A 22,112-nucleotide genomic window follows, 5' to 3' on the forward strand; every position below is an offset into this window, starting at 1 on the left:
GCCAGACAAATTACACAACATACCTACCAATGGCGTCATTTTGATGAATTTAGAAAAAATGATTGGTTTGGTGCGTCAATACATAAAAATTGAATATACTTCCTTGTTTTTATGTTTTTCATGCTCAGCAACCAACATGTTCAGTGAACTCTGCAAAACACAAGTCGACGACAACACAAGGATAAGGACGACAATAAAAAGGAAAAGGAAAATGAAAAAAACAAAAAAACAAAAAAAAAACAACGATATTTTTATGTTCTTAGCATTTGAAAGGATGAAGTCATACGTACATAAAATACATTGAAAGGTTTCTTCCCTTTTTATTGTCATGCCTTTCTTTTTTTTCTTTTTTTTTTTTTGGTTTTCTAGTTAGGTCATTTGATTTTCACTGCCTAAGCAATAAGCTTATCTACGAGTGAGTAAAGGTATACAAGGCGGATTTTTGCTCCCATTTAGCAGCCATAAGCAATAAGCGCGTCTAAGAACAAAAGTGTATAAGAGGTGGATTATTTAATAGCCATCTGATGCCATATTTTCACATAAGCATGACTATTGTTATGCGATCTATAATTTACGCATCATATGAAGAAGATTGAGAAATTTGCAGAAAATTTTCTTACTTTTTCACGTGTTGGGCTTTTCGTAAAAATTATACAATACCTATTATTTGCGTGAATGTCATTCTGGTACAGCTGACAAGAAAACCGTCTTCATGTTTTCCTCTGGTTCTGGTGGAAGACACTTTGACAGTTTGTTCCATAAATTCAAATCCATTCATCTTTTACTCATAAGATAGCTATTTTCGGCAATCAGCCGATCCAATTTGCGATTTGATAGAGACGCTGGGCGCACTGCAGGCTCGATATTGCATAAATAAATAAGAGCGAATCTTCCAACGTTTCTATCAAATTTAAAGTCGATATCTTCAGTTTTGGGCCTTTGAACAGAGTGGCTGGCAACAATATACATTTCACATAGACAGACAGAGGGACAGACATGGCGAACTAAACTCAGAATTTCGCACTGATCAAGAATAATTATACTCTCTCAAGATTCTTTTTTTTTTCTTTCCTATTCCTGTCTTTATTTCGCTTAAATGCAACTATTGGGGAAAAAAAGCCACACCTTATAAACATTTTACTATTGGTTTCAATATAAACAAAAAAAAAAAAAAGAAAAAAGGTGCAATAATCTCGAAGACCCTTTGGCTATTTAAATAATACTTGTTTCGAGTTCAAATTTTTAATTTGTAAACTTTTCATTATTGGTACCTGATTGTTACGAATCGCGTTACCATCCATTCGCAGATATCGGAGAAAAAAGAAATATATAAACTGTACCGTTCATTTTTTTTGTATAATACGTAATAAATAAAAATAGTTGAACTTGAAGATTAAAATAGCAATTGTTTGGAATTTTTAAGTTAAAGTTCAAGTTAAAAAAAAAAAAAAAAAATTTTAAATTACAAAATATTTAATTGAATTAAAAATGAAACTAGTGAAGTGTAAGTAAGAATTTGTGCGAGAATAATTGAAAATGATGTGATAATCAAACAATGTGATATAAGCATTTTAAACCGATAACACATTTTTTTTTTTTATTTTTTATTTATTTTTTTTTTTTAAAGAGCACTCGAAACACAGATTGCCTCTCCTGAAGTAATAATTTTTGCTCAGAATCAAGTTAAAATTAGTTAACTTTGTTCGTTTCTAGCTTTCATTTCAAGTGCTTCTATTCTACTGTGAACTAATGTGTGCGTAGCCAATGTGGTTCATTTATGTTTTGAAGAATATTTCCCATATGTTTTTTTTAGCAAAAAAAAAAGTCTATTAGAAATTTTTAAAAATGCATTTAGTTACTGCCTTTAGTTGTCGTATTGTATTCATTTTCTCTTTAACTCTCTCTCTCTCTCTATGTGGATTCTTGGAAGAATGGATTCCAGTAAGAATCCATTTAACAATGCAGAAGAATCGGTAACCCTTGATGTTCTGGACATGAGAATACAAAACGATGTTCTTTGCAGAGAACATGATTTCGACCATGTGCCAAAAGACGCAGTCGCAGATGCTTGGGTATTTTAAAGTGAAGAAGCAAAAAATACAACACTGCAGGTCTTATCCGTACCACTGCGACTGTATTAGACCGAAATTAAAGTATAACTTGCATGTATAGGCGCGAGCCTCCCAACTTTGCTTGGATGCCCTCGACCGCATGAAGTGAAATGCTGAGATGATGGCCCTTAACGGAAAGGTGCTCAGAACTTTCGATACCGTTGAGCATCGGGGTGTGTGTGCAATTGTTCTACGGTTAAAGATGTATGTCCCGCAATTAGAACCTGCACGTCCTTCTCAGCGTTCTCACTCACTCGTCCTGGAGGTATTGAAACAACTTTGAAACAACCTACGAACAGCGGTCTTTCCTGCCGTACCTGCGCTGTCTCCATTTTCAAGTCGAACGTTAACCTCCAATGCTACTCCCTTTCTTCATCCCACTTTTCCTATAAACCTTCCCGATCGCCACCCTGTTCGCACGCACAGTAAACATCCCATCCCCTGAGCGGCTAGGCATAGAAAAAAAAAATTTGTTTCTGGAGCCAGTTATAATAAGAAGCGGAATGTCAACATAAGGTTGCCATATCGAAAATAATTGCATTTCATAATAGCATGAAAGTTTGACAAAACAGCTTTGGGATCTACAAAATCTATCGAAATTTCCGTGCAAAGGCCCAGTGTACAATGGTGATTCGTTTCTAAAATAATCAATCAACGGAAAAAAGTAATTCGATTAATTCATGCTATAGGGCGTGTGAAAGGTGAGAGGCTGTAGATAAATAAGGAAGAAGAAAGGGAAAGAATGGATGTTTATTAAAGTAAAGTGAGGCAAAGATGTGTTGTCATCAAAGCCAACAGCAAGCAAATTTATTCTTGCGATTAATTCCAGTCTCTATTGTCACACACCGCACTACAACAAATAAGATCAAAAAGTACAATTAAAGTAGAGGGTCTGAAATTAAGCAACAGGTGAACGGGCTTCGCTTCCCCCGTCGCGATATTATTATCAGAGCACACATATCTTCAATAACTAATTAATTGCAAAAGGATTATTTGGAAAGCCTTCACTCATCCGACCATATATCCTGTTTTCATTTCCTCGCCATCTGCCAAATTCTCTCAAAGACAGTTGAGCTCAAGTTTCGCTTTTAAAAATCCTAGATGTTCTACCTTGATGGATGAGGATTTTATCAAGGTTATCAATCAAAATATCACATATGTTTATTTTATATTAAGCTTTAAAGCTCATTCCCACCCAAATGTAAGAAATATATTATAGAATTTCAATTTAAAATATGCCACGAACTTTTTCCTTGAGTCAACATTTTTTGTCTTTATCGAAGAGTCATGACAAATTCATTTTTCTGGTTAAGTTGCCGGAGTTTTTTGAGTTCTTTTTCAAAAGCTTTTCGATCATTATCAATACGATAATTTAAACAAATACATATATGCAAGTACTTGAACAGTGAGAAAATATATGTCAACGTTTGCTTTTTTAAATCAAACAATATATGAAAGGAATATAATCGCGGAATATTTCGCAAATCGAAAGTTTTACCAAAAATGTTATATAATTCAGAAATTCGTTCTACCATCGAATATGCAAAACTTTGAGGACGTAGAGAGTGCTCTAAGATAACAGCTCCAAAGTAGGCGTATACTGATGAGAACGCGTTCACAGACCCCAAACGATCAAAAACCTTAAGCAGTATCGAACTCATACAATAAATAATGTATCCAGATAAGGATAATTCTTATCTAAAGTGTATGACTGACTTTAATCTTAAATGAACGAAAACATTATTGAGCAAAACAAATACAAAACGGTAGGTAAGTAAGTGTTTGTGAGACTTATTCAACACTGACGACATCTATTTAGAAAGTATAAAAATAATGAATAAGTGAGAGAAACTGTACGTTTTATATATATATATGTGTACATGAGATTACTGTACGGTTTAGATTGAAACGTGTTCCTAATTTTTTTTTGACAGTCATTGTATCGCGTACACAAACGGATGCACATAAATATTCATTTTCATATCCATCACTAACGGATAGTCTAGACTTAATTTGAAAAACGTGTCAGAGCATCGCATGAGGTATACGGGCACAGAGTGGAATTCCATTCCAAACCGATTTCTGCCATTGTCTACCTTTCTGTCGCGTGACGTTAGTACGTCAGAATGTCATTTATGTTCGCAAAAATACTTTCTGTCGAATTTTTAGCAAAATTGCACTGAGCAGCATTAGATTATGAAAAAGAAACTTATCTGTCTCTGTTCACTATTTGGTCATCTTGATATGAATCGAGTCTCTGCTCAAACGCTTCTTATCTTCCCAGTGTAGCCGGACGACATCATGACTAATGTCATGATTATATATAGATGCAGTGTTCGATATTGATTCTTAATGATGGCTCGTTTGTTGGGAGCAACTCAGAACTACATAGTCATGCACAATGCACGCGTCTTTCTAAGAAAACTGCGTGTCCGTATAAGTGATAAGCCAAGATTATCGTACCCACAACGAGACATGACGGTTAGCAGATTGGAATCAATTTAAGTCAGGCTCTAAAAGCAAAAGTAATAATTGACTCACTTCGCAAATTTCTATTATGGCCCCATTTTCGCTAAGAAGTATGACATTTCTGTCATCGCTTTCGTAGGGGAAATTATATATTTAACCTAAAGGAGCTATATATAGTGAATTCCTTATAGTGTTCGTCCTTGGGCCTAATCAAGTCGACCACATTTCATTAAAATATTTCGCACTAACCGCGCAATTAAATTTTCAAGAATAAGACGTGGTTGACGGGAATGGCATCTTTGGCGGACACTCATGTCTAAAGTTTGAATATTTTTTATAGCTCGAACAAAATCTCTGCTCGATAATTACTCGTGATAGGAATATATATTGAAACTTTTTTCTCAACAATCATATCGAATGTTGTGTATTATAAAGCCAAAGTGTTGCAGTGTTTTACAGTGCTTCTATGCATTACCATGAGTTACGGTATCCAAAGCACAAATATCCACGACATAGGTTCACTATAGGCGATAGAACGTAATATCTCCAAGCAATACTTTAGTGAAATTATCACTAGTGAAGGCTAGCAACAGTAACTGACGCAATTGTGAGAACAAACAGAGGTAATAGGCCCAAAAGCTAGGATATTGTATTGGTGCAATACAATGATATTCGGTTCCCCAACTCTTCCATTATCAGCAGACATTACTCCTTCGTTCCCAATTTTCTTCATCGATCAAAAAAACCAAACCCAAATCAATAGACTTCGATCACTACTCCCATAAGGCAAATGTCGCAATATCGAAACATAACACGCCACCCCCCACATCATTTCAAATCTAGTTTAGGGTAATAAAATAATATAAAAACCTTGGGCGTAAATAATACTAATAACTACAGGGATCTTACACACTTTTTGGATCTTTGCTACTTTGAACTTCAATTTCAAATGATTTTTAAATTTGATTTGAAAAAAAAAAAAACGAATCGTTTTAGTCCTTGCTATTCAGCTTACACTAGTTCAAATAAAGAAGGGAAGAAGAGAAGGACAGGGATACAGAGAGAAAGAGAAGATGAATAAAATATTATGAAATATTATTAAGCAATGCGCATTTGAATGCGTCAATGTAAAGATATAACCCGATTGTATTGTGGGTATAGCAATCAAGCAACAAAACCGCATTCATTCTTCCTAAAACGAATCTTGACTACATATCCGTCTAGACATGAAATACATTTTGCGTTTTGTTGCATTTTAATAAATGGAGCGATAAGTAAAAAAAGTGTAAGTATCGGGCGCGGCATGGAACGACAATAATTGAAAAATAGGAAATTATTTTTTTGGCGGGTAAGGGAATTAGTGTTTGAGAAAGAATTTATTTAAGAGGATAACTCTCGCTGCTGTGCAATTTTGATAGCGACGATTTAGACGAACTCCAACAACTAATAGAAAGATCAATGCTATAGAAATGAATTTAAAACCGAAACTGCTTAATTGCAGCGTATTATCAATAGGTTATCATAATACAACAACATATATATATATATATGTATACATCTTTAATTATCGCAAAAATGCTGGAACAAAACCGCTACCAACTTGTTTTCCTTAAGTAAATAAATATCGCTTATTATATATATCAACATTTACATATATATATGTGTATGTAGGTATGCGTAGCTTTGTTTTCCAATTTTCATTTTCATTTTTCTTTTGCAAAAAAAAATAAATAAATAAATATGTAAATTCAATTGTACTATGCACTCAAAGAAACAGTAAGTAATACGTAATGTTATAATGTAACGCAAGCAAAAGTGAAGATCGTGCAGTCACATTTATGTAAGGAATAAACATTTTCAGTCACGACAAAGCGCGAGAAAATCATTCAAACACTTGAATGCTTGTTTGTTTGCCTGCTTGCTTGCTTGCTAGCTTGCTTTGCTTGCTCACTGAGGAGGGAGGCGAGGGGTTGTGTAACGGAAAGAAACAAAAAAAAAAAAAAAGAAAAGAAAGAAAGAAAAAGATGGGTGGGTGTCGTTTTGTCGAAAGATATATAAAGTGTAAAAGTGAAGACGCAAAGAAAACCGTTGTAATAATATATATATATATATATATATATATTGTGCAAATTATTATTACAACAAATGGCAAGAGAGCCCAACACGGCACGACATAGTAACATTATGTATAGAAGAATAAACACACAAAAGCATGTTCGCTAAAAAGTGCTGTATACGAAAAAGTATGACATCATTTTTGAAATGATAACAACAACAACAGCAACAAGAGTAGCAGCAGCAATGAGTTTGTTGTGCTTAATAATAATAATAATAATAAAGAAATGAGGAGGAGAAATTTTATTTTCTACAATAAATTTATATTGAAAAGTGGATGAGAAGAAGAGCTTTTAATGGATTAAACAAAAACGAAAAAAAAAAGGGAAAAGAAATTAACTAAAATAAAAGAATTATATATAAGTTAAAGGCAAATTTTGTCTTGAATGTATTCATATTCGAAGATTTAACACTAAAACTACTACCCACCTATTTCTACTTCTAAAAGCGAGTAAACTTGACATTTTTTGTCTTTTTTTCATCAAATTGCCATTGTTGGATTTATTAAGAAAGAAAGTTGAAATAGTTGAATAAGATTTACGCCGAACTTATGCACGATCCGCATCTTTTATATGTCATATCTTTTTTCGGATATATTTTTCCCTGAAGTTGTTTTGTAAAAGCTATTGATGACATTAACAAAATATTGTTGGGCATTAATTTATCGGCTTGTGTTGTATGTATAGCGCGTTTGTAGGCAGATCACGTTTATTTATTTGCCTTCCATGTCTTTCTGATTGATGGGACGTGGCACGTGCCAAATTTTAACTTCCTTTCCTAGTTTTTGTGCGTGAGTCAATTAAACTGACTTTGGCAGAAATATATGTGTAGATGTTGAACGGCATCTATAAAGGGTAAGAATCGAATGTAAGTCTTTAAAGATCTTTTCATATAAAAGAAATTTATTAAAAATTTCGAAGATCCACCTGAGTAGCCGAAGGCGAGAGAAATCCCGACTAGCAAGTCAATGGTCGTGGGTTCGAATCCAAGTGCGGTAGAGTTTTGCGGTAGAGCCGATAGCCTTAGATGCTAGTGCTTTTAAGAGTTTAGTCTTAGAATTTCGAAAACATTGTATGTCTTATCAAGAATTATTTTAAAGTTGAAAAGTTGAACGGAGTCATAGTCGCAGGTAAAGGGCATTGCAACTTGCAGTTTAGGTATTATAGAAATTAAATTCACGGCATCTCATATCAATTCTACCATACAAATAAAAAGAAAAGAATTCAAAGAGTAATCCTCGCATCTTAAAGGAGAGTCCAAGCTTACTTTCCTGCAGAAAACCTAAATATTCTAAGCGTACTTAAGTAAATCCAACAGATAGCCAACACCAATACGTGTACAATTTAGTATAGCACTAATTAAGCAAAGACCTACAAGAGTAGTCACGCAACCACTCACTCCAACCGGCTATTGCGATTTTTTTTCCTCGCCCCAGTATCCTTCTCAGACAATAAGAATTGCTCCCGAAAGCTAAAGAGCAATGCAAGGTGCTTAAAAGGTCGAAGTTGGTTTGACATTGAGGTAAACTAATGAGCTCGTAGTGTCTTGAAGTCCGTCTCGGAAGAAAGTGTGTCTACCTTGCTTAGTAGTAGTAATAAAGATAACATGTTCCCTTCAATAGGTTTCTTCAGAAACATAACACTAAGCTCCTCTTTCCTCTTCGCTAGAGATGATATATGAATTTAAGGGCAATGTATTCTTCTTTTTCTTTAATGTGAGTACCTTGTTATAAAACCCAACTTTCACGGCACCCTTTCGTAGACGGGTTAATTTTGGGTAATCGGTACTCTCCAGAGAGTTAGACAATCCTTATAGAGTAGAGGCCTCAACAGCAGCTGGAGAAACGAGATTTATTTATTGTGTATGGCCCAATGAATCAACTCTGGAGAATGTTGAGACCTATCATTAACTCTAATTATTCGCATTAAGAATGATGAAAACCACAGCCACCTGAAGGGCCGTATCCAGCAGTCAGGACTTGCTATCACAATTAAAGGGTGCAAATCCTGAGAACTTTACCTACTGCCGAGATAGATAGTAAGTGGGCTTTCTAAATGGAAGCCTTACAGACGGATCCCACCGTAGAAGAAAAAAAGTTGGTAGAGCCGAATTTTTAATACTCGCTTTCTCTAGCCAATACCTAAAAATTGCATTCCAGTTCTTTACTTTGAGATCTCAAAGAGTTCTCGTTCGGATGACTCCATTTTTGCAAAGTTTTTATAATCATAAGTGATTTTGTGATTTTTTTCACTTTCCATACGAGTCGTACTTAAAACAATATCCAGGAAATACTTGCATTAAACTGTTTTACAATTGTCTGCTCACAAAACAGTTTTGTTTTCCATTTTTTCACTTTAATTTTTTTTTTTTTTTTTTTTTTTTTTTTTTTTTTTTTTTTTTTGTCCGAAGAATAGCGTCATCTAAATGGCGACATTTAGCGGTTGCATTTTCCAGACTATACACAAACTTGCATGCACATAAAAACACATATTAATCATCGAGAAATTAATAAAAAAAAAAAAAAGAAAAGTGCAAAAAAAAAAAATTGTGGCTTTTATTTATATATGTTACTTAAAACTTTAAGCGCCGACTTGAACTGATTTTGTGGTTAATTGACTGTTGTTGCATTGTTTTGAATTCGATGTTTGTTTAGCAGAAATAGTTGAATGTTTTTTTTTTTTTTTTCTTTTTCAAATAATGGAAACATTTGATGCAAACAAGTTAAAAAGACATTGCAACAACAAAGTTAGACAATTCTTTGCGACAAGAGCGAGGTTAAAAACCAATTTATTGATGACTTTCGATGCTTGCACCTACAAATGACTCATATCTTTTTTCCTCTCTCTCTCTCTCTCTCTGAACATATCCGCACCCACGCATACAAACGTTTCGCTTCCATCGAGACGGATGCATATATTCGGCCACCTTTACATAATAAATATTAGGTTCTTGCAAAAATTTCGATCATTTTTTATATAAAAAAAAAGAGACATTTATTGTCGGAAATTGGTCCAAAATAGTTTCCATTATTTTCTACAACATTTTGACGATATCGCGTCGACAACAATCCACCCACCGACCCATTTTCTCATTTCTTCAACTTGGCGGGTACGCTTGCCAGCCAAGCCATGTTGCGTTGAGCTGAAGAAGTGGTAACCGGGAGGCGTCGTGTCTGGAGAGTACAGTGGGTGTGGCAAAACTTCCAACAAGGCATCCTGGATAACTTTTGTAATAAATGGCATTTCCAGTCAACTCATGTCGCGACTTTTACACCCTTGAACCACCTAAAACCAACGAACGGAATATAATGGAAAAAAAACATCATCACCATAAGCCCCTGAATATGTTTGTCGGGCTGCAGCGGAAAATTTCTTCAAATAAATACCAAGGGCAATGAATCTGGAAAAAGGAGAATTTTGACCGACCATAACAAACGTCAACGTAGACTGAATAAATCATTAATATTAGATGGAAAATTGATATTTTATGTAGAAGAAAATCAAAAGCATCGATCGATTCAATCGTTACGTACACTAGTGCTTCCCGTTTTTTTTTTTTTTTTGATCATTTTTACCTGTAGATGTCAACGATCAAAATTTCTGCAAGTACCTAATATTTCCTAACGACAATAAGAAAATGAATGAAAAAGTTTATAGAAAAATTTAAAAATAAATATTTTTACTTTTCGCACGGAATGACAAATTTAAATTTGGAAAACTTGTGCGCGTATGATAGAAGTTAAACAAGTCTTTCGAGTGGTCTGTAAAAAAGCGAAAAACCAAACAAAAAAAAAAAAAAAAAATTCGCACTTTTACTTTACACTAACCATTACAGATTTCCATATTAAAAACTAACTTGAATTCATATTTTTTTATTTATATTTGTTTCCAGCAACGAGAGATGGAAGCATACGAGTTTCTTCATTTCATTTGCAACTACCTGAGACAGACATCAGTGTATGGGTATATGTCGCCACACAACACACAAAAGGACTTAAATTTACAACGCATAGCGAAATTTCGAAATTTGGAAAGTAAAAAATTTTAAAATATCATTCTTGATAAACATGCAATCTACAGCATATCTTGCTCTAAAATTTGACATAAATATTTTATAGAGTTACCTAAAAGTTGAGTGCAAGACCAAACATACTTAGTCAGCTGCAACAACTTCAACTAGTGAAAACTTTTGCAATTGTTATATATCTGCGGGATGTGGGAATGATTATTTAAAATTCGTTCCAAAGGGAAATAACTTTCTTACTTGTTATACCCTGGTACAGGGTGTGTTGCGAACGCTTGTAACACGCAGAAAGGTTTAAGCTAGACCCACCATTTATTATACCGACCGGTTCAGGATCATAATCTGCATTGATCCAAGTCTGTCTGTCCATCTGTCCCTGTAAATTCAATCATAATCTGCATTGATCCAAATCTGTCTGTCCGTCTGTCCGTGTAAATTTGTATTCAAGCTGCAGATTGCAATTTTTGAGATATTTTGATGAAATTCGGTACATTGACGCTATTAAAATTGTTTCAAATCAGTCCACTTTTTCAATCACTCCCCGTATACCGCCCTATTGTGAAAAGTCCTCATGTGGGAAAAATTTGCCATTTTCAAAATTTCTCCACAAAATCGGCTAAATAGTGGTTTTTCAGCATTCAAGATTGGTATGAAAAGTTTGGAAAACTCTTGGCAATTTTTAAACCACCCCCCTCGTAGAATGAAAACTCGTGCCCAAGGTATAACTTTCAATGCTTCATAACGAAAATTATATGCTAATAGTAATTTAACATAAGTAACTGTGCCGAATTTGAACCATCTCGGCCTACTTTTTGGGCCCTGCTCTAATAAGAATTTCCGCGAAAATAGTTGGTGATGACAATTGGCCCATAATAGTAATTTGAAAGAAAAATAGGAATTGTGTGAGACAAAGTATTGTAGGGCATTTAATGGTCAGTCTTGTCCGACTATAATCTTCTTACTTGCTTTAAAAATATAACGCCACCTAAATATATATATATTGTCGGTATGAATTTCTATTTACATATATATATATATAAACCATTACAAATTTGCATGGTTTCCATTTTTCCCGAAACGGAATTTATCCCAACTAAATATTTATTTACAAAACAAACTTTATCGTTTACGTATTTAAGACGATATAATAAACAAATAATTTTTCGTTTAATATCTAAACGGTATCAGGTGTTTCTATCACAAACAATCTTGCAAGGAATTCCAATTCAAATGCGAAAACTTAATATCAATAATTTATTGATGACAATAAACAATGCGAAATGGAACGTTAGTTAAAATATATATATATATATATATATATATATATATATCATTAATGATGATCGAAAATTCATTAAAATCACCCCACAAAACCTCAATAACTATTCCACAATCTGTTATTTATATATTCTCTGAAAAGTTGCCAATCAGTGTCAAAGTGATTCTAATTGAGAACGACGCGGCCGAAGGTTAAACTGTAAACGATGATTGGTCTTAGGTTACTCATATTTACGATATCGAAAGTGAATACGAGATTAAATAGGGTTTAACCGCACTGTCATTCATGTCTAGTGTGTAACTTACGACAAATTGAAGTCTACGTTCGCGGGCTGAATTGCGATAGAATTTACTTAGATCGCATCTACAGAGTGTGGTCAGTCGGTAAAAACATACCACTTACCGATTAAGCACACACCCACCAACTATGCTGTGGGAACCTCCTGGCAATATCTTCCCTTTTGTTCACTTCTCTGTAATCATCTCCGTGTTACATAAATAGGAAACATCCCCTGAGTGATTACGATATATTTAAATCCGTAAACAAGTAAGAAAGTTATATTTGGCAGACGCCAAATCTAGTACACCCACCACTCTACTTTTCGTCTCTTCTCTCAACGTTATTTTATTTGATACTCATATCGCTAGTATTATTAGAACAAAATTAATCTACCAAATTAATCTGCGAATGTACAACTTGACACAAAAAAATTATAATATATTTACTATTACTATAAAATTTACTATTCTCACTACTGCGGCCATAATCTATTGTGAACGTGGCAACCGGAGATTACAAGTAAGTTCGTCTTCCAAAGTTTGGTTAAATGATTCAAAAATGCTTGTTTGAAAAATTAAAGATTTATCGACGGTTTGCTAATTTTGAACGGGATCATACGGGCAACGGTGATGTTGAGGGATGTGTTCGCCTTTTGAAAAATGAAGTTAGCTAGTATTCTAATAAGTTTAAAAAGGCAATGTATACACTATTTTGCCTGAAAATTGCTGCATGTTTTCCATATGGCCATAGCATTTATTGCAAGAACCAAAGTCGTACGACTTGTTTTGATCTTACACGTACTTGTAATTTATTCCTATCTATTTAACGTAGAGCAAGCACATTTCACTTTCGACTCATTTTATTTTATAGTAGGTAGTTCGTTATTCTCTTGCATCACAGGGATGCTGTATGCTATAGGGAGAAACGGAATGGAATTGGTATATCAAATTCGAAGTAAATCAGCTGACTTGCTTCGAACCGATTGGCAACAATAATTCAAATGGAGATGTAGAGAAAAGGCAAAAATTCTCTTCCTTTCGGACCGAGCCGGCGTCTGAATAACATTGCCGAGACATAAAAATAATACGTAATCATCCGCTTGAACTTGCCCATGATAGAGACCGAGTGATATCGTATTTCTAACACTTTCTAAGTTCATCGCACGTAAGGAACATCTGGAACAGCCGCTGAGGCGTACACTGTCAATAGAAATAAATAATTTTTCCGAAAAGGAAAACTCCAATTTTCACATTACTTACAGTGGAACAAAAACAAAAGTGCCAAAAGTCACTCGCACATTGCTAAAATTGCTGAATCAACTACTATATTTTACAGATTTGTCCTCCTATTATCTGTTCGCTGATTTCAAAACACCAGCATGGGGAAATACATTTAGATCGAACGATGCACTCATTGGCGAAAGTGAAACTTGGTATGAAAGGTATTGACTAGTCGTTTTGTGAAAGGAGACATCAAAGAAAGCATTAGACTAATTGTACCATCCTTCAAGAAAACCAAGATGATGAACAAGATCACATATTCGTAAAAAAAAGAAAACAGACCAAGAAAATTCGAGTTACTGGAATTATGAACCAGCGTATTTCTTTCATATTTAAATTTCATCTATAACTTCCGATTGCTCAAGCTATAGAGTCATAATTCCAAATGTCATCAGCGAAAGTTCCCACCTTTTAGTAATAAAAATACTGAAGACGAAGATCAAACAAGTGAAGTGAATGTATAAAGCTGCCTATGGTTCAATATTTGTTATGTGTTAGCCTGCTTGATGTCAGCATTATTATTCCATTCCTATTCGAAGTCCAATAGAATATAAATGCTCCTGATAAGCGTGGTGACATCGGTCCGTTCCTGCCTTTAGAAATTGCAAACTCATAAAAATTAAGATAAAAAATTGAAACTTTTTATTAATTGGATGATTGAATTCCACAGAGAAAGTTTAACGACATAAAAAACTGTATTCGACTTAAGTCGAAAGACATTAATTTCCAGTACCTGCTTATTTGTTTCTATTCATATCAGTGAAACAAAGTAAAATGTGTTTCATCAAGACAGCGTAAGCATCCCATATGACATGACATAGCGGAAAACAATCTGCCTGTCTTCTGCAGCCATTTTCCAACAAAAGGCTTTCAAAACCCAGTTTTTATGAAGAAAATTCTCTCCCGGTAAAGTAAACGGAACTTTTCGTCCATCAAGACAGGAGATGAGTTTCCTGTTTACCTCTTGTCCTTACCCACTTCTACTATTTATAGTGATATATATAATTAGAAATAACAACAAAAACATGAATTTGCAATTCAAGGTTATACGATTAATATGTAGAACTGTGTATTCTTAACAAATTCGTTTGCTGTAGCTCAACACGTAAATGTGTTTATGTGGGTTTACATGTGAATCATACAAAAAGTGGAAACAAAAACCAGACCTTTTTCATTTATTTTATTTATATTAGTATAGCTGAAGAGTTACTGCAGAAGTATTATTTGGGAAGAAGTTAAACATCCGGCAAAAGTTCAAATAATTTGTACTCAGTATAGTTTATGCAGTGCATTAATGATTTATACAAAAATGTCAGATTACATATTTATTGTTAATTATTAGAGTGCTTTAAATTTTGCTTTATTGGTACATCTTTTATTGTAAAATACTTTTCCATTATATTTACTCTGAAAATTAAAATTTTTTATAATTTTTGTTATTTCCCGTATCCAACAAGTTGACCGATTCCAATAAACTTCTTTACACATTCTTTATGGCAACAACCTTTCATCTTTTCCCAGCAATCTCAGTCGTTTAATCGCTTCAGTGTCAAGATATTTATTATCCTCATCTTTCGACATGAAGCGAAATTTACATTCTTTTAAGAGACTCTTCTGATTTGCATTGATTGCATTGATCAATGGATCGCTTAAAATGTATTTATGACCTTTGCTAACTCGGTTGCAAACCGACATGGATAATATCCTGTCAACACCTGTACATTTAACACAAACGTTCATTTGATTTCCACACTTTGAACATATTATTAACCGTTCGTACGCATTTCCTTCCGGTTAAAACAAAAAACAAATATATACCGTATTATTCTATCGTGTGGAGGTGTATACATGCTTACATCAATAACTATAGAAACAATGACGAGAAACACTTCACATAGAAATCATAAATTACATGGTCTGTGATTTAAATGCACTATCAACGGCATAGGTAAGTTTATAGTGTGGAAAAGTGAATAAAAACCATACAATTTCCACAAACAACAGACACGACAATGACAACAAAACAGATCTGCTGCTTGTTACCCTGATTGTAACAATTAATTTACAAGTGACAATAAAATAGTAAAAAAAAATAATAATAACAAGTACAACGATACCAATATATGCCTCAGCACCGTCCACATTAAACTTTGAATTCTTTTTACGTTTGAAAAATAACTATTACTGTATACTAATTTGGAAGATGTTTTAAAACGTATTAAAACCGGTTGCATGACAAATCTCATTATTTTCAATATTCAGCAACAACTTTGGCATTATCAGCCAGAACCAATTAATTTAAGACGGTAGACTTGATGTAGATTTTTCAGAAAATCGATTTTTTTTTTTTTTTTTTTACCTAAAAGATGCTTTCTTTGAACCGTCTAGAATGCTTGGAAAAAAATTTATTTCTTCCAAAAATTTTTTCTTTGAAATTTCTGTAAACAAAACGTTTTCGACAGAAGGACTGGCATTGGGATGACTAATCATTCTAAAAATCATTAAAGTTTTGCAGGTAGATATTGGTATCCAAACACAAAATTTTTTGCTCTGAAACAGACGCTAACGCGATCAAGAACGTTGAGGTGCAAAGCAGGCAGTTTGAAGAATAAAATCCTCAGGAAGAGAGAAAGAAATATTTCGACTTGGAAGGCAAGTTTATAGTTCAAGAGTCGCAGACTAATGCAAAAAATATGTGCATAACAGATGTGAAAACTTTAATAGGTTCGCGAACGTGAATGCAGTAGTGTTCAGTTTCATTAGGATCCGAAATGGAATTAATCCTATAAGATTCAAGTTTTAAAATCATTTATTTATTTTTCATTATTTTCTACATTTTACAATATTTTTGGCAGCATGATATCATGTCGAAAGAACTTTTATTGGTTTGGCAGCGATTCATGCTGCAGCAATCTGAAGAAGTGTTAATCTGGATTAGCTATATCAAGCGAACACGCTCTGAGTGTGAAAGAACTTCCCATTCGAGCTGGACAAGTCTCCCAAAAATTGGTCTAAAAATGGCATTTTGAGTCAATTTGCACATAACTGAAATTTTTACTATCCGCAAACGGGCTAAAGGTGTTGGCAAGCTGCGTAAGTCAAATAATTTTCTTTTCCTTCAGTCGAATGTTTTATGACCTTCTTTAGTAAAATACGTACGATTTTTCCATTAAGTTAATGTAAACATTTTTTATTAATAAAAGGAGTGTCTTTTTTTCGACAATTACACAAAAATCAACCTTTTCAAAAGCTCCTACATATTTCACTAGGTATAGACATTTTTTAATTCAAATCTCTACTAGTTGTGCAGCTTGTCGCAGAGTTCCTTGAACTAAAGACGTCTGCTGATAAGTATTGCAGTGTTGGCATTTTTAATTATTTTTCCAAAAATAATTTTTTTTGGTCCAATACTATCATTCCGCTACATTTTTTTCAATCAAAAAAAAAAAAAAAATCCAAAGAAACTCTTCTTTAGGCTTACAATGCTCTTATGGGACTTGATTGAAGAGTGAAAAGAGGATAGTCCGCTGAAACTAATCTTTGTTTAATTAATCCACTTTTTTTCAAAATTTTTACTGCACCCAACTCTGCCTCTCTTTTGCACGCTAGATGCTTTCAGAATTAGAACTGAAAAGAAAATGATTTTTTTGGGTTCCTACTGGAACGAAAAATTGGTGTAAAAAAGTGCATTGATGGGCCGTGTTATTTCAAAGTCGTGTAAAGAAAGACAGTGGGAAAAAGCTCCTCGTAACTGAAAGAAGGTATATGTCACAACATATAGCGAAAAATACATCAATTTTTGAAGAAAACGTATGAAAGTGTGCAATGTTCCAATTCATTTTATCAATTTATTACCAACAAGGCAGTCTAACCGCAATGAGTGAAAGTGAAGAGAGGGAGGAAGAGGGTGCGTCGAAAATGGATTTGCAATTTTGTTTGTTGATATTTCGATCTTAAGGTTTCTTCTTCGTTTATGTTAGTCAATCAAAATTAACGTCTATCAAGTGTAGACTTTATCTCTGATATTAGAAGACTACGCAATTCGGTTACAATTCCGACAAACCCTTGATCACTTGTTCTACTCCAATCTACAATGCGTCAATAGATGACGAAGAAACAATCCGAGTGACGGTTAAAACGTTTCAAAATTTCATTGTTATCAAGAATATATATATTCTGGCAACTTATTTCTGAATTTTACAAGGGGAAGATATATTTAATCTTTTCCATCTACTCTTTTTTATTAGTGATTGTTCGCTGATCAACCCAATACAAGATATTTTTTACTTCATGTCTTATCTACTTATGTCTTTTATGATTTAATCTTGATTAGTGAGAAGAGGTTAATTCTACGACCTATTTCAAAAATTACCATTGAGATATTGGAAATGAAAAATTATGTCAGACGTCTACACATAAAGTACTTGATGAATAGAAATATACTTTGAATTATGTACATGTATACAAGTAATAATACAATAACAACAATAGTAATAATTTTAACCACATCGTATTCCACATGTAAAGGCAAAAATGAATAAAAAAAAAGCAGTTTTTTTTTGTAAAAAGCTTTGCTTTCAAGCCCACTGAAAATACAAATTGAAGAATAAAAGAAAATATTTGCAAGGGAAAAAAGTTACTTTTTAGTAGGGAACAATTATTAATCGTATAACCGTATAAATAGAAGCGGTCGCAATAGAATCGCACCTACACATTTCAGTTAAGCTATTAAGAGACGAAAGTAAAGAAAGAAAACAATTGAGGATAACGACACAATGCTGGACGAATGAATGCCCATCATTATTATTCACATGCATGCATAGAATACGTTGCACGTATGTATATGTGTTACAAACATACTACTTTGTACTATTCGTAGGGCTGCAATGGGTGCCAAAGTGCCTGGGCAACCGTTTATCTTTTGGATGGAGAATAACAAAACATTGTTGACATTGAGTCTCAATCAATATGCATGACTACAATATTTTCCGTTCACTTCTTTTTATTTTTTTGCAGTGATAGCAATTGTGTGCCATAATTATTAACATCATTTACGTGCTTGCGATCGTTCGTTTACAAAAAAAATAAATAAAATAACAATAAAGAAAGAGCATATTATGTAAGAAAGCAGAAAATTTATGTAGATAAATAATTTATATGGAATCTGTACATTAGAACCTACTTACAATATCAATATTCGATATGTGTACTTGTTAAAACAACAGCCAAAGAAGATGTGCAATTAAAAATATTCAATATCTGCGCAACATTCAAATGTGATTTTATTAATAATTAAAGCGACCAAACCTGCGAGAAGGAGTCATGTACTTTTTGGCAGAAGTCACAGAAAAGCAAAATACATACTACAGGCCATATAAAGCTTATATATTCGTAGCCAGCTTAAATGCCGATAGTTTTCTTTTTTCTCGTTTATTCGTCTATTGAAATCACTAAGTAGAATAAATACATATAACACGAACTACGCAAATGTGGTTGTGATGCAATTACAAACACACAAGCTGGATTTATGTGCGAAAACAAATATCCTTTTCTTATCAAGGCTTCGTTTCCAACTCTGAAAAAATTGCTTAATTAAATTACGTCCTTCCCTAATTTTTATATCTCATTTCGTGGAAACATTGTTTGGGAGAAATGTTCTTTTACTGCTTTAAACTCATAAACTTTAAGTCAATTGTGCTAGTATGGACCATTTCTATATATGTATCGCATTCGAACATCTGGAAAAGGACTTAGAGGATTAGATTATACATAAATATACATATATATATATATGTATATACAAATAACAAAGATTCATGTCAAAACCGTAAAGGCTTTAAATGTGTTCAATGCATTTAAGTTTTGGCAGGTAAGATTTTAAGGATGAGGAACATACGGCGCTTTTTCTTGAATATGAATTATGCCCACTCACAATAAGTAAAGAAACTTGCATCTGCTAATGAAAAATGAATCCATTGTTAATCCTATGGCAGGCAATTCATAGCTTCAAGAACATGAATTCATGCTTCCAAAGATACAAACACCACACATATATATTATCAGATGTTTTTTTCGTTACTGTTCACAAAGTAAATTTCAGTACATAACGCCGTGCTGGAATTGTAGCCAAATAATCACTTTTATTTGTTCTGCTCAAACATCAAAAAACCATTTACCGCAACCTCAATGCTCGAATTTTTCTTATACTCAGATACTTGCCAGAAAACTATAATCGGTGTCAATTTTTATATATTACACATGTGACCCAAATACACCTAACGCAGCATCCTTCCCTTTGCTGATCAGCGAATTCAATACTACACGAATTTCGCCTGCTATGTATATAGTAACATTTTACTTGTTGCTTCTTACTCTTGTTATCTAATAACTTTAAAGCTTTCTTACTAGTTAGTATGGCAATTCTCGTCAGCTTGTTACATTGCTTGATTAATAATTTTGATGTTTATCACATATTTATGAAGTTAGCATTATATAAAGATCGGAAGACCCTTTCATCTACAAATAAATGTATATACGAATCAGTTCTGCACAATTTTGCACATGAAGCGATTTCTACTTAAAAATGGTAAGTAAACGTTTCGTTTTGTTAATTGGCAACTCTTCTTATTAAACGAACAAGTTTAGCTCTTGTCCGCAAAACCAAAAATGAGAACGACAGCCATAAGTACTGCGATTGATGATAAAACACATTAACGGTCAATGCATATGAACATAATATTATCATTCATATAAGCACAAAGAGAAGAGAGAGCCAACCACTCAAGCACAAATTGTGCATCAACTCATATTGGAAATTAGGGTGAAATTAAAGCATAAAGTTCAAATTAAATTTAACAAAAATGAATGATTTATAGAACTCAAAGACCATGACACCTATACAACCCAAAAACAGCAAAAAAAAAAAATTTCCCTTTATTTTTTTGATGCACCAACGAATAAAACAAGTATATATACAGCATAACTGTTGTTGCTGATAAAATAGTTGTTTAACGGTGTACAATACTTACCGTTTGCGAAATAGAGAATTGATGAAGCTGTCTCGCTTTTGCTTAATTTTATGAAAATGTATATGCAAGGCGGCTTCAGGCAGCTTGTTTAGCTTTTGCAGAGTTTTAAATTTAACATATATTTCCTTGTTGTTCGTGTTAAAAATTTAAATTTTAAAAATATTTACGAATTTCTTTATGCTCATTAAATTCTTTTCCGTTTTCATATATTGCTTAAAGCAGATTTCGAAACGCACTTCCAAGAACGCGACAATAGAAAAAAAAAGAGGGAAAAGAATTTTATGTACATACACGATAGGATTTTTTTTGTTTTTTTTCGGATAAAAATTAAAAAGCAAGAGTTGGAAAAATTCCTCGTTTATGTCGTAAATAATAATTTTTACAATTTCTATATGTTTACGTTTGTGTTGATTTTTTCCAAATTAAAAATCCTCTTCTTTTTTTCTATGCGTATGTCAATGCACACCAAAAAATCGTTTATACACAAATTTTAAATCGCACACTCAGAAAAGCACACACGAACACCAATTAAGAGGCCGCGAACTACACGAAGTGTAGTCGACAACAGTTAAAATTCAATTAAACCCAAAAGAGACGAAAAGAAAATATAAAATCCAACTGAGATTTTACGAGTGGCAAAGTTTTACACAGAGCATGCGTGCTTATAGAGAGGGGGAATAAACATAAAAAGTAAACGAAACAGTGTTACCGTATTCCCATTTTAATAATGCACGTAAATTTCTCTCGAATGTAAAAAGTGCATATAATTTAATCTTTCAAAATGCTTACTCCTTTTAGAACTTTTTAAATGTTTTACATTTTATTTCCCTTGAAAGCAATCACTAACCGTTTAAAATTAAAATTAAGCTACATGATTTTTTTAAAGCGGAATATATAATTCTCTATAATCCTATAAAGTTTTAACCACAATTTCCTTAACCCTACACAACACTTCTAAGGCTTTTTTACTACCATTTATTGAAGACTCCTTGGTAACTTTCATATAAAAGTTTTTTAACTCGTTTATTTTATCTGAAAACGAACACGCCCGATTATGTCATAACTATAACAACAATACAGAGTAAGAAGAATGCATTGAAATCATTGAATCTATAAGCGTGCTAGGTGTTTTTTTTTAGTTTGCATTGTTATTAATGTTTTCATTTTTAAGATTCCCGGCTTTTCATTTTCTTTCTGCTTCATTCGTATTTTATAAATTTTCACTTGTTAAAAAACTTACAATTTACTTTCCGCATTTATTAAATTTGTAATTTCACTCGCAAAAATCTTCTCGGTTATAATTCGACTTTATTTCTGCTTCTCATCTTTTTTTTTTGTTTTTGGTTTAACAAGAATTTCCTTAGTTTTCTTATGCTCCAAAATATTTCCCGAATCTCTCTCTCTCTAATTGGACAACATTCGAAATTCTCACGTTAAGAGTTGACAAAGTAAGAGAGTAAAAGAACATTAAAGAGCAAATATACGTGGAGATTTTTATCGTAAAGCAAAGAATAAAAATGATTACATT

At 33.2% G+C, this 22,112-nt stretch overlaps 1 long non-coding RNA gene across 3 annotated transcripts; it reads right to left on the reverse strand.

Annotated features, from left to right (window-relative positions):
- Positions 1 to 20,584: 20,584 nt before the first annotated feature.
- On the reverse strand, positions 20,585 to 21,900 carry LOC119636408. Of its 3 annotated transcripts, none has more exons than XR_005247136.1 (2): positions 21,825 to 21,900; positions 20,585 to 20,819 (listed from the first exon to the last, which is right to left on the reverse strand). It is a non-coding gene; the product is annotated as an uncharacterized LOC119636408 (long non-coding RNA). The 3 variants fall into 3 exon arrangements; XR_005247138.1 differs by lacking the exon at positions 21,825 to 21,900 and adding an exon at positions 21,557 to 21,712; XR_005247137.1 differs by lacking the exon at positions 21,825 to 21,900 and adding an exon at positions 20,968 to 21,492.
- Between the last annotated feature and the right edge of the window lie 212 nt (positions 21,901 to 22,112).

The sequence above is a fragment of the Glossina fuscipes genome, unplaced genomic scaffold (assembly GCF_014805625.2).
Source record: "Glossina fuscipes isolate IAEA_lab_2018 unplaced genomic scaffold, Yale_Gfus_2 28, whole genome shotgun sequence".
In the NCBI taxonomy this organism is placed as follows: domain Eukaryota; kingdom Metazoa; phylum Arthropoda; class Insecta; order Diptera; family Glossinidae; genus Glossina; species Glossina fuscipes.